This window comes from Tupaia chinensis, unplaced genomic scaffold (assembly GCF_000334495.1).
Source record: "Tupaia chinensis unplaced genomic scaffold, TupChi_1.0 Scaffold000563_1, whole genome shotgun sequence".
Taxonomy (NCBI): Eukaryota; Metazoa; Chordata; class Mammalia; order Scandentia; family Tupaiidae; genus Tupaia; species Tupaia belangeri.
Window position 1 is genome coordinate 2,118,135 of NW_006160076.1, and position 14,817 is coordinate 2,132,951.

General features: G+C 38.3%; 1 pseudogene; it reads right to left on the reverse strand.

Annotated features, from left to right (window-relative positions):
• Window positions 1–12,553: 12,553 nt before the first annotated feature.
• On the reverse strand, window positions 12,554–12,806 carry LOC102502007 (ubiquitin-like protein 5; annotated as a pseudogene).
• Between the last annotated feature and the right edge of the window lie 2,011 nt (window positions 12,807–14,817).

Consider the following 14,817-nt stretch of genomic DNA (forward strand, 5'->3'; position numbering starts at 1 on the left):
AAGAAAGTAAGAGGAAAAAGGGGAATTTTACAAACTGAGGCATCAACATGCACTCCACTTTCTTGAGGGTAGAGATCGTGACTTATTCACACTTAAGTGTCTAGCCACAAGTACAGTGTCTGACATAGACTCACGATTAAAGCTTTTAAAACGAATACACTGAATAAATTAATAAAAAATTAACAAATCCCCACCTTGATGTGTGTCCTTATAGCTGTAAACTGACCCTGTTCTCACTCGTGTCTGCTTTTATTTTTTTCTTGTTAATAAATCAATGATTTACAGAAAGCAGACATCAAACTAAGAATAAAAACTTTTTCTCAAATAGATTATCAGATGAACAACCAAAGAGAAAATATATCCAGATTTATTGGACTAAATTAATACAGCTTTAATAACTGTGAAATACTTAATACACAAACAAAAATACTACCTTTTTTATAATTAAAAAAAAAAATTTAGTCAGGATTTCCCTCTGTCACCATCTTCCTGCCTCAGCCTTCCACACAGGTAGACCTATGGGCAAGTCCCACCACATCCAGCTTTTACCTTGAAAATGGCTATTTGGACAACAGCCTTGATCACACTTTTTATACTTACACTAGGATTCTAGAGTAATCTCTTTAATGGGCCCATTCGAAGTAGCCTCAGACTCATCAGTTGAATCCTTTGTCCCACCACAACCTCCAGCAAGCCCATGAACAAGTGGGAATCTGGTATCCCCTTGGCCTCAGAGCTGTGTGAACCCTTTGTTAAAATTTATCTTCTGAAGCCAACAGAAGGCATGAAGGTTGAGGTAGCTGTATCCCACATGGCTTACTGCATAACTGGCGTCCCAGATACAGCGGTTTGAAAAACAAACTGAGCATGTGAGCATGCATGCCCAAAAGAAGAAGTAATTGTATAGTCATCCCCCTAGGGGTTGCTTTCTCTCTATCTCTCTGGTGGTGAGTGAGTGCATGTACACAATACAAAAATAATAATAATAATAATTGTCATCTGTAAATTAACTAAAAATCCAATAAAGCTTATTCCTAGCCTCAAAAGTAAAATTTCAGGCAGGAATAACTTATAGTTTAAGGCATATATTTACTTTAAAATTGTTGGCAAATTTTCAATGTAAGGGATAAAGAAACTGACGTTAAAGAAATATACTAAGAGAGAACAGGTACATTATGAATCACACCTACCTTCAGCTTTTTACAAAATAAATTCCACATCGATTGTGATAAACTAGTATTAGAGTTTGATAGCAGGGTGTGGGGAAGGAAGCATGTAGGAACTGTCTCTACTTTCAGCTCAGTTTTCTGTGAACATAAAACCACTATAAAAAAAAAAAATAAGGCTTTTTGGGGGCCAGCAGGTAGTGTAGTGGTTAAGATGCTGGACTCCCACATGGCTGACAATGGTTGAGTTTCAGATTCAGTGACTTGAAAATCATGCTGGGCACATGTGCATGTGGGCCCAAAGAAGAAGAGGTCGTGGGGTGGGCATTCACCCTGAAGGATAGTTTCTCTCTTTCTTTCTCTCTGAATCTCTTGGTCTCTCTCCTTTCAAGGAAGCACACATGCCCTGTGACAAAAACCTGAAAAATAAAAAGACTAAAATAAATTCTGTTAATTTAAAGATAAATTCTAAGACTTGAATGTTTTAAATATTATTATGAAAAAGAAAAGACCTGCTCAAAGGACATTTATTTTCCAAGAGTGAAAAAGATGTGAAATGACCCTCTGCTACTGAAAATAAACTATTTCTTAAAATACAGATGTGAAAAAAATATGTTCAAATGGAGAATAGCTATAAGTCACTAGAGATCTCATTTTATAAACTATACCTGAGAAAATCAAAGGCAGAAAGATCTCCAACAAACCCATGTTTGATCATTGGTGTGAAAACTGTAAATATAAAGAATGATTATGAGTGCATTTTCTATCTCTTCTCCCTCTCTCCATCCCCAAAGATTTTTTTTTTCATCCCCAAAGGTGTTAACACTCTTCGTTTGTTGCTCCCTGACTCCTGGATGTGTCGCACAATTTCTCTCCCTTTTCATAGATTCTTCTTCAATTTGTGGTATGCCACACAAAATCATGCTTTGCACTTCCAGAAAGAGTCATATTAAAAACCAAGCTCTGGGACTAACAGATGGTGTGGTGGTTAAAGAACTAGACTCCTGCATGGCTGACCGTAGTTCAAGTCCTGGACCTGGTGGGTTGCTTTCTCACTTTCCCTCTTTCGCTTTCCCTCTATCTGGTCAAATTGAATAATAATAATAAATAAATGAAATTTAAAAAAATAATTTTTCAAAAAATAATAACAATAAGCTGAGCTAACTTAAAAAAAAAAAAAGGCTCTTCCACAACAATAAGCCATTGGCCAAAATACTGAAAAAGAGCAACAAAAGATGTTGTTCTGTTATCTGATGAAAAATTACAGAAATCCAATTCAAACAGCATTAATCTCACTCTGTTCCTGAACCCTACAGCCTTTTCCAGAGAGAGACAGGATCTTGTACTATACTATCCCATAACAATGGGCCAGGAACTGCACACTGTTCTGCTAGAAACAACCTCAAACACATGCCTATGATGATATCGCCTACTACTCTCTCTCCAGCCTTACTGTTCTTGTTCTGCAAACATGCCAGGCTGCTCTAACTTCAGCAGCTTTGCACCTGGGATATGAAGCATAATTTGCCTCCTTACTTCCTTCAAGTCTTTAATGTCCCCTTTTCCTGACCACACTTAAAACTGACCTCTCAGCACATTTATCTCCTTTGTCCACTTGACTTTGATCCATAAAACTTGCTGCATCACTTAATGCACAGGATAAACTTAACTGACTTAGTTTATTTTCTCTCTTTCTTCATTGAAATGTTACTTTCATGAAGGCATTATGCAAATAGAGGGGGAGAGAAGAATATAAAGCCCACTAAGTGGGAAACACTGGCTGGTCTAGTTTCCCTCTTTAGGCCTTAGTAATTTCACATTAGCATGGTAAAAGATGTCAAGTACTAAGAAAAAGAAACATTTTTAGCTGTTTCAGTAAATAAATATTTTGGTTAAACTTAAAATTGGTTACACTTTAAAACTTATTTAGATTTGGTAAAAAATATTTATTTTATTTTATTTTTTGGAGGGAGGAGAGGTTTTTTTGGTTTAGGGCGCGTGTGCCCGCCAGACAGAGAGAAAGAGAGATAGAAAGTGATAAATCACCCCCCAGAGGGGATGGCCACGCTGCAATCCCTTCTCCATTCTCCTCTTGGGATCTTGAGCATGCATGCACATGTGCCCGGCGTGAGTTTTAAGCCACTGGATCCAGGACGCAAACTGCGGTCAACTACATGGGAGTCCCGCAACATACTGGGATATGAAGCATAATTTGCCTCCTTACTTCCTTCAAGTCTTTAATGTCCCCTTTTCCTGACCACACTTAAAACTGACCTCTCAGCACATTTATCTCCTTTGTCCACTTGACTTTGATCCATAAAACTTGCTGCATCACTTAATGCACAGGATAAACTTAACTGACTTAGTTTATTTTCTCTCTTTCTTCATTGAAATGTTACTTTCATGAAGGCATTATGCAAATAGAGGGGGAGAGAAGAATATAAAGCCCACTAAGTGGGAAACACTGGCTGGTCTAGTTTCCCTCTTTAGGCCTTAGTAATTTCACATTAGCATGGTAAAAGATGTCAAGTACTAAGAAAAAGAAACATTTTTAGCTGTTTCAGTAAATAAATATTTTGGTTAAACTTAAAATTGGTTACACTTTAAAACTTATTTAGATTTGGTAAAAAATATTTATTTTATTTTATTTTTTGGAGGGAGGAGAGGTTTTTTTGGTTTAGGGCGCGTGTGCCCGCCAGACAGAGAGAAAGAGAGATAGAAAGTGATAAATCACCCCCCAGAGGGGATGGCCACGCTGCAATCCCTTCTCCATTCTCCTCTTGGGATCTTGAGCATGCATGCACATGTGCCCGGCGTGAGTTTTAAGCCACTGGATCCAGGACGCAAACTGCGGTCAACTACATGGGAGTCCCGCAACATAGCCATTACGCTAACTGCTGGTCCCTGGTAAACAGAATATTTAATCTTGCGTATACTATATAAAAATTGAGAAACATTGTTAAGAGAGAATGTCTGTGTTTTCCTTCTGTATTCTTTTCCCTTCTCCATTGTTACTTAAGCGCATCAATGGCATTTTCTAAAAAATATAGTGTCTTTTCTGGCTCTGTATTCTACTTAATCTCTCTATTCCTTATATCTAGAGTAGGGTCCCCCAGCTCTAGAGCCATAGACTATCAGTCTGTGGTCTGTTAGTAACTGGGCCACAAAGCAAGAGGTGAGTGGTGGCAAGTAAACAAAGTTTCACTTGTATTTACAGCCATGCTCCCATCAGTCACAACCCCTCCTGTCAGATCCACAGCAGAATTAGATTCCTATAGGAGCACAAACCCTACTGTGAATGGAGCATGAGAGGGATCTAGGTTGCATGCTTCTTATGAGAATCTAATGCTTGATGATTTAAGGTGGAGCTGAGTTAATAATGCTAGCACTGGGGAGCAGCTGCCAATACTATATTATGGTGAGTTGTATAATTATTTCATGACATACTACAATGTAATAATAATAGAAATAAAGTGCATAATAAATGTAATGTGCTTGAATTATCTTTAAATCCACCACCCCTCCCACCCCGGTCTGTGGAAAAAATCTTCCATGAATCCAGTTCCTGGGGCCAAAAAGATTGGAGACAGCTGATCTAGAGGATCAGGGGGTTCTTTCTGAAGCTTTTTCATCTACTTACATGCAAGCTAGAGAATGTGGAGGAGCTGAATTCTCATACACTATTGGTGACAATGCAAAAGGGCACTGTGGAAAAGTTTGGTAGTTTCTTACAAAATTAAACAAACATTTACCATATGACACAGCAATCCCTTTCCTAAGTATTTACCAGAAAGAAAAGAAAACATATGTCCGTACAGTGGCATATGAATGTTTATAGCAGCATTTATATAACTGCCAAAAGTTGGAAATAATCCAAATGTCCATCATCTAGTACACGGATGAACAAATAAAATGGGATATTTCAGTGATAAAAAGGAGTAAACTACTAATAAAATGCATTTACAAGGGTGAATCTCAGAGCATCAAGCTAAGTAGAAGAAGTCAAACAAAAGGCTACAGTACTCTGGAAAAGGCAAGGCAGAGAAGTCAGATCAGTAGTTACCCAGGGCAGGCCATAGGAAAAGGCACTCACTACAAAAGGGACCAGAACACTCTCTGGAGTGATAGAAATGCACTCTCTCAACTGTGGTAGTGATCACACAGCTGAGTGCATTTGACAAAACTCATTAAACTTTGCACTTAAAAATGGTGATTTTTTTTTTTGCTGTGTGTATTTTATACATCAATAAACCCACTCAAAAAAATGATTAAGACTTGTTTTAAAAACTAGGGGCAAAAAGATGGCAAATCTATTATTTTATTTATTTTTTAAGAGAGATTTTTGCTATAGGGGCAAAAAAATGGAAAATCTATTATTTTATTTATTTTTTAAGAGAGATTTTTGCTATAGGGCGTGTGTGCTCACTAGAGAGACAGACAGACTGAAAGTGAGGTATCACCCTCCCCAGGGGAGATGGCCATCCTGTAACTCCTTCTTCTCCATTTTCCTCTTGGGATCTTGCGCACGCACACACATACTCCCAGCGTGAGCTTTAAGTCTTTGGGTCCGGGACTCAAACCACATCAAATACACAGGAGTCCAGCGACACAACCATTACACCATCTGCTGGCCCCACTATTAATTTTCTTATCTCCTTTATGTTAACTTCTGTCCCCAGCCACCTAATACTAAAAATAACTTCTCCGTGCCAACTTAACAATACACTTTTAAATCTTTTGAATGAAAGAAATTCAAGATTTAGACCAAATTTAAAAGTTTCCTACTGCAAATAGGAATAAAATTTACTTTGCATAATTTCAACAATTCTAGGATTCATAAAGAGAGTATTAACAAAATAAGAAAAGAAGCAGAGCACCAAGAGAAACGTCAATATTCTTATCACCACACTCTAAAGTTAGAATTGCTTCCCATTTCAAAACAAAACAAAACAGAACGGTTATAAACTGACATTCTCTCCACTTGTAGAAGTACAGCTACCCACTTACACTAAATAAACTATCTGTAAATCCATACCAAAAGAAATTAGCTTGTCCTCATAGTGGTCTTTATTTTCTCATCTCTACCAGTTAATTATATTCTGTATTAATATCAAGCTGTCCTTCCCATCTTATCACATGTGAATCCTTTTCATCCTTCAAGTTCCAGCTGATGCATGGAAAAGCTCAGAACCCTTTTAAATATCCTCAGGACTAAGGGTGTGCTCTTTCCTTAACTCTTACAGCCCCTTATCCATATCTCTGTTATGATTCCTAAACTTTTGTGCTATAGTTGTATGAGCAAGGTCTTCATTAACTCACTGGACTGTAGGCTGATGGAGACTGAATACTGTGGGAGTCACCCTCAAACCTCCCACAGCTTAACAGAGGCCTTGAAGTAACAGAAACTCAATAAACATTTGTCAAATGTCTGAATATTAAATCTAGACTTTATCTGGTATGGCCACAGAAAATCTGATACACTTACAGAAAATTGACCCACTGGAAATTTAACTGACCTGTATTTTGTTTCAAAGTAATAGACTTACTCTAAACATAAAATAAATCCTGATGTCTTTTAGAAATATATCATATTTGTTTAAAAACTATCAGTAAAGTATAGTAAACTCTTTCAAACTGAAAGAGTTCCCAAAAACCAAAGATAAAACACTTTGAGCAATAACATAAATAAATCAGTATGAGATTATAACCAAAAATGTTAAAAATATGTATTCATGAGTCTGTACTGACGCAAATCTATAACCAAAAAAGTAAAAATAAATGGGGGAGAACAGACAAATCACTCATACATGCAGAGGAATTGCAAGTTATTTATATAGATACTCCACCCTCAAGGAGGCGGAATATTGCACCTCACTCAACTGTGGGCTCTGCAAAGTGACTTCAGTATGGAAATGGCAAAGGTTAACTTTATGGTGAGAAACCTGGCACACACTACCATCCAGGTAATTAATGATGACAAGTGATGTTGCTAGGATGTACCGTTTTTCTAATGTGATGGGAAAGATACTTTTCCTCCCTAAGCATGAAACAGATTAATCCTGAGCAAACATCAAAAAAAATCTCATTAAGATGGGAAACAGCAGTTAGCATAATGGCTATGTCGCTGGATTCCCACATAGTCGACCGCGGTTCGCGTCCCGGACCAGGTGGCTTAGAACTCACGCTGGGCGCATGTGCGTGCATGCCCAAGATCCTGAGAGGAGAATGCAGGAGAAGGGATTGCAGCATGACCATCCCCCCTGGGGGGTGATTTCTCGCTTTCTGTCTCTATGTCTCTGTCTGTCTGGAGAGCACACGCGCCCTATAGCAAAAACCTCTCAAAAAAAAAAAAAAATCTCATTAAGAGACCTACAAATACCTGACCAGTGTGCTTCTCAAAGCAATCAGGATTGTCAAAACCAAGTCAGGTCTGAAAAATAGTCACTGCCAAGAGGAACAACGGGAGATACGATAACCACATGTAATGTGCTTCCTAGGACTTAGAAACAGAAAAAGGTTATTAGAGAAAGCTAAGAAAATCTGAATAAAATATAAAGGTTAGTTAATAATAATGTACAGTTGTTGGCTCGTTCCATTATAATTTTAATATAGGATATTAACAATAGGGGAACCTGGGGGAGAGTATGCAGAAATACTGTACTACCTTTGCAACTTTTCTAAAGCTAAGACTATCTAAAATAAACACTGTACTAAAAAAATACACATTTCAAACATTAAAAAGTTATCCTGTAACATGAAAATGTTTAGGTAATAAGATGTAGTGATATTAGATGAGATGTATTCACCCTTCAGAGAAACATAAGCCTGGACATATTTTAGTCCAGGGTAAGAATTGCAGATAAAGTTTCTGAATACAAGAACTCTTAGTATTTTTAATATCTGTTCTAAGATAGTCTTTAAGTGTATAATTTTAAATAACTGTTTCAGTACTGAATTTGATTTCTTTTGTTTATTTGTTTGTTTGCAAAAAGAGTACACAATTTTACCCTGAAAGGATAAAGTCATACATTAGAGAATGTACGACTTTTCAGAACTTCACTCTGAGCTTTATCTAAAATAAAACACAAGTGAGGACCTAAAGCAAGGCCTGATCTCTCATCTGTCCTTCCTCCTCCCAAATAGTTATATTTTAGCATTAGGAAAAAGAAAAAAAAAAAGGAAATGTTTATGATCTTAATTTTCTAAACTACTCTTTCAATACATTGGAAAGAAATTTGACGCCACTAAGACTTAGTCATTTTCTATTGTTAAAATTATAAGCTTTTCTTTTGATCATAATGAGCTTCTTTGCATAAACTATACCTGTGTTTGAGAGAATACAGTAAAAAGAACTTGGAGAGCATTTTTTTTTTTAGTTGTTTTTTAGAATGGAGGAGAGCAACCTGCAGGGATGCTGCAGGAGTGGTCTTGGTCTCCTAAGGTTTCACTCGCCCCTGTGTAGCTGACTGATGTGGAAGAGTTCACATAACTCTGGGTCTCAGATTTCTCACTTATAAAACCAAAAGACTTTAATTCATAATCACTTACCTCTAAATTTATTCTAGCTATAATATCTAAAGTCTGAATGCAGTAACTATAGCAAGCCTGATTCCCCAGTAACTCCACTACCTCTCAAGGGTAGACTCCAAAATTAATGAAAACAGAGATGGGAGTTTATGTCTCTGTGGTAGAAATCGTGCTGTAAAGGATACGACCCTTTGGGGCCGACAGATCTAACTCAACTTTGATTTCAAAATGTGCCTCTTATTCCCTTGACACTGGGAAGTCTTCAATAAGCTCGAGAGCAGCTTCCTTTTTCACAGCACAAAAGAATCAGCGTACAGAGAGATTCAAAGAGAAGAGACAAAAAGAATGAAGAGAAAAACTTCATGTATTTGTAAGAAAACAGAATTTTAGGAAAACTGTGCTTAAAATGATAGCTTTAATATTTATACTGCTGGAGAACTCACCGCAGCTCTCCTGGAGCAGACACTGATACAGCACTTGAGGCCAGAGACATCAGCTTTTCCATTGAAATAGGCACAGATGAATAGCGAGGGTCAGCCCTTAAATATATCATGCCATCAAATTTCTTCTGTGCCCACAACTTCCCTAGCATCCATCATTTTTATTACCTTTATTATTTATATGTTGCCAAAAGAAGAGGAAGGAGGGAAAAGATATCCAAAGAAAAATGCCAGTCCTCAGATGGCTTCCTCATTGCCAGACCAGCTTCATGGGTGTGTCACAGAAGAGTCACATGGAGTCATGCACTAAAAAGAGCCTCAAGCTTTGATTACCGTTTTTGTATCACCATCTTGAACTTCATAGTCTTTTTTTTTTAAAGACAGGGTCTCATTATGCTGTGATCCTTCTGCCTCAGCCTCCCGGCTGGGGCTATAGGCATGCACCACCATGGCTGGCTCTTTTTAACATGCTGTCTCACTATGCTGCCCAGGCCATCCTGGAGCTTGGAATTCTCCTGCATAGACCTCCTGAGTCACGAGGATTACAAGGGACTGGGAATTAAACCTGGGCCTCCCAGGTGGTCCCAGCCTGCGGAGCACAGTGTACTGACAGCACTGCGACTGGACCTTGAACTTTGTAATGGTTGAACAGGGGGATCACATATTTATTTTACATTGCATTTTACATTTAGGTAGCCTGTCCTGGCCATCACCTTTTAAGATATCTTACTTTGACCCTTAGAAATCTCCACCTAAACTTATCCTTAGATTAAGCAAAGAAACTCTACCAATTACCTACTAAATGTCAGAATCTAGCCACTGTGTTCCCTATGGCTATATATGGTGGTTAGGCATTACTAGAAAAACTTGTGTAACCCTATAAACTTGAACCATTCCTATTCACTATTTCCTTTCTCTGGCAGGTGCTCAATGTTGTCCACAACCCCATGTTTCCCAGTTTTCTGTCAATGACTTTTATTTCACCAGTTTCCCCAAACCTCATCAACTTCCTTTTCTTCCTCAGATGACAGCTTCACCTTTTTCTTCATGGATGTCACACAGGCCTGTCAGACTCAGTGTTACCCAGGAATCCTCACCTCCCTATCTAAGCCTGCTCCTCATACAGTTTTCCCTGTTTTAGTGAATGTCACTTTTCTACTATGTGTCCACACCAGAAACTTGGTAGTCATCCTTGACCCTTGCCAACGTGAAATTCATTTCCAACTTCACCATCTTAATATTTATTTGAGTCTGTTCACTTTTGTCCATCTCCTTTGCCACAGTTTTCATTAACATGTAATTATTCTCTTGGTTCAGTACAATAACTTCCTGATTAGTTCCCAGGTCTCCTGTTTAAACTTTCTTCCTAATTGACAAATCCATTTTTGTGCTGTAGTTATAAAGATTCTACAGTAAAAATCTGATCATATCCTGTGATATACTGCAGAATAAAAATTTTAAATTGCTACAAATTCTTCCTACTTGCGTAGGCATGAACTTTTGCAGTACAGTTTTGGCTATCCTCTCATGGAGCCTATTTACTTCCCCCTTAGATTCTGGGCCAATTCTTTGACTTACTCTGACCAACGGAATGTGGTAGAGTGTGACACTGTGGGAGTTCTGAACTCAGGCCTCCAGAGATCTGGCAGTCTCCTTACACCAATCTTTCTCTCTCTCTTTTCTCTCTCACTGTTCTGCCTTCTCTCTCTCTCCTTTTCTGATTACTATCCAGAGAGAGAGAGAGAGACCCAGATGACAACCAGCACCAAATTCCAGACATGGGATAAAACCAGTCAGATTATTCAGCAGTTAGCTGAGCCCCCACATATTTGTAGCCGTCAGCGACCCCAAGCGAGAGAGCAGAATTGTTCAGCTGATCTCTGCCAAATTGCTGACCCACAAAATTATTCACAAATAAAATTGCGTTAAGCCACTACATTTTAGCGTGGTTTGTCATGCAACAAGAGATAACTTTGTGCAGAACTCTATGGGCATAAATAGAAGCATGATCTCCATGTTCGGTTATCCCAGACACTATCCTTGGCAAGAACAATACAACTGTGTATATTGAATATGATGCCATGCTCCATTAGAACGGCTGAGTTCTGATGCAGTGAAATTGTTCACTTCAACAACACTCTTCCAGGTCCACCAAGGGCAGGCCTATGGTGGTGCAATCACCCTTTTCCAATACAGAAGGCCATAATGGCATGCAAATTACTGATGTTGTTCAAAATCATTCTGTATTGCTTATTGGAGAAATTCCTCCATGTATAACCAAAGTGCTACATGAAAATTTTTCTTAGCTCTCCAATCCCCAAAAATGGTTCTCTCCTTCAGTGTCCCATCTATGGCAACTTGGGCTAGGGCACAATGAGTTATTGCTGATCCTTTATCTTCTATATTCAGTTTCTCTGAAATTCCATCACTGCTTATTTCCAAATCTCTGATTGTCCTTTTGCCTCAATCCCCACAGGATTGACTCCCTGAGTCTAGGGAGACTGAATTACAATACCTTGACTAGTCTCCAGACTCTACTCTTGTGCTCTTCAAACATTTTAAGTATAGCTTTCAGACTAACCTTAAGAAACTTCCTTTCATTTCTCTCACATAAAAAAAAGGTTGTAATAATTCCCTATTTTCCATTTTGACAAATCGGTACATTCTATTTCATTTTCAAGATTGCCCCATATAATTCCTCCCCATATCCTGTCTATCCAAATTTATTTCCCAGTATTCAGCTTTGTACACCCTCCTTACCACAGCAAACCAATTTCCCCACAGAACTTTCCATCACATACTCCAGCCTTTACAGTCGCAAACACTCCTTCATCTATGCTTTTCTCTCTACTAATCCAGTCTTCTGGAACTAACCCAAGTCCTGCCTCCTTCAACTCTCTGGACCCTAAATCTTAGACACCATGTTAATCCTCATTCTGTCCCAAGTAGCTCTTTGAAGCCAGATGAATGACTTCAGTTTCTGTGCCCATACTCTGAGGGGTTGAACTTTCTAGCTGTAACATTTGAGAATTCAATAATTCTTCTAAGTCTGTAATCCAAACAAAGCCCTTTCTTCCTGGGCTTGACTTTCTCCATCCTGGTCAAGCACTTGCATTTTAAATGCTTCCTTTGTAGAGAAGAAGACTCCTCCATGGCTCCTGAAAACTAGTGATTTCAGGGAAAAAAGAGAAATGAAGATATTCTACAGATAATTCAGCCTCCAGTCCACAAACTCAAATGGTAGGAAGCCCCTCAAGCCTTCTCTGTCTCAGTCTCTCTCTGACTCTGTCTCTGTCTTCTTTTTTATTTTTGTAATTTTTTCCTTTGTAATTTTTTTTTTTTTTGCAGCATCTGAGTTTTTATTAACGTGAGTTTTTAAAAACGAGCATCTACACCAGCGTGGGGAATGAAGGTGGGCGAGGAGGAGGGGTGGAGCAGGGAGAAGGGTTTCTGCTCTATTGGTAATAAAGTTCCAGGTTCATCCTGTCATAGATTTCATAGTCTCCCAGAGACATGTGATCCTTGAAAAGCGTATACCACTTTTTCAGCATGATCTTGTTCCAATGGGTGCCAGTCTGGGCTGCAATCAGCTTCTTAAGGTCCCCGATGGTGTCATCCGTGATTTCACGCGTACCTTCTTCCCCAGACAGTCATTGCAAACCACCTCGATCATCCTGGCTGGAGCTCGAATCTCCTCGAACCCTCTGAGGCCACAGCCTCCATGCTGGAACGTTTAGCCTTGCTTTGTAAAAAATTTTAAGGTAAAGTATTTTCTCAGCTTTCAGCCCCTCCTTTATCTTGCTAATAATCCCCTCTCCCTCTCCCTCTCCCACCCAGAAAAGGCAAGGGGCAGGCCTTCAGAAGATTCCTCCATGACTCCTGAGAACTAGTGATCTCCATACAGTTTTCTATTTTTTTGCTATTTTAAAATAATAAAATAATTTTTAGTTGTTTTTTAAATTTTTTCCTTCTTTTTTCCTCTGTTTCTTTGTTGTTGTTTTTTCTCTCTCTGTTTGCTTTTCTTTTTCTTTTATCTCATCTCTCTGCTCATCAATCTCTGTTCATTATGATTCTAGGCAGACCTAAGGGAACTATAGTTGAACATCCAAATACTATTAGGGTTAACATGCTCTTCAATATCTACTGAATCTCCTGCACAAAGGATTCAAAACAGAACGGCAAAGAGATTCCAGATCACTTCTTTCTGCATGCTCCTGAGCACTCAGATTGAAATTCAAGTTTAGGGAGAAACACACCATCCATCAGATGACTGGAATTCACCACAGGACCACAAGAAATATGGGAAAGCAAGAAGACACCTCTCCTCCAAGAGAAAAGAATAACTCCTCTTTATCCACAGACAGTTCAATGGAAATCATGGACATGTCTGATAAAGAATTTAGAATATTCATAATGGTGAAGCTAACAGAGATGGAAGAGAAGAGAGACAATGAACTGTAGAAGAGAAAGGAGAAATGAGCTCACGAGTTCCAGGAGGTGAGGAAATTCTTGCAAGATCTAAAAAAGGAATTACACACTTTAAAAAAGAATCAAATGGACCTGTTAGAGATGAAGGCTATAAAACAGGAAGTCAAAACCTCCCTTAAAAGTATTCAAAGCAGACTAGATGATACAGAAAATAGAAACTCAGATGTAGATGAGAAAATTGCTAGCCTAGAAAAAAGCACCATGAAGACTGAGAAAATTGTCCCAAAAAATGAGAATAATATATGAGAAATACTAGATACCATCAAACGCCCAAACATCTGGATAATCAGTATCCCAGAAGGCGAAGAAACTCATAAGGGCATTGATAATCTATTCCATGAAATCCTGCAAGAAAACTTTCTAAACCTAGAGAAGCACTAGAAGATCCAGTCTCAAGAAATACAAAGGATCCCAAATAGAATCAACCCAAGATGATCTTCTCGAAGACACATTATAGCCAGATTGACCAAAACCACAGACAAAGACAAGATACTAAGACTGGTCAGAGAAAAACCAAAAGTTACCTACAAAGGATATCCCATCAGGCTAACAGCAGACCTCTCATCGGAAACAATGCGAGCAAGGAAAGAATGGGAAAATATATTCAAAGTGTTAAGGAAAAGGCAATTTCAACCAAGAATACTGTGCCCAGCAAGATTATTGTTCATGTGGTAAGAAAAGACAAGAACATTCTCAGATAAACAAAACCTGAAAGAATTTACCAGCACCAGACCAGATCTATAAGTTCTCAAGGGAGTGCTGTATCAGGAAAATTAAATACAGACACACAGATATGGCCAACTTAATCATAGGGACAAGCCTGCAGTTGAGTATTATATCCCAGAATTTAATCGGGAAGATTGAACTGCAACAGAAGATAGATTAAGTACATGAGACTGAACTGGCAAAATAGCATTCTGTGACTTTTGACTAAAACATTGCTGATTTTTTTCTAGGCTTTGTTGTCTGGTTTTCAGGATATTTGTCCTGTCTTGAGCTGTCGATAGGTTCATGTGCCTACTATTTGAACAGAATCCTAACCTGTTTCCTGGCTTTGAGTTTTAAACAAATTTCTTAAGCATTCCTTTCATTTATTACAGTTAAAACTGCTTTTTCTTAAAATTACTGGGTGGGAAAGGGCAGAGGGTCAGAAATAGAGGTTAAAAAAAAAAAAATATATATATATATATATATGT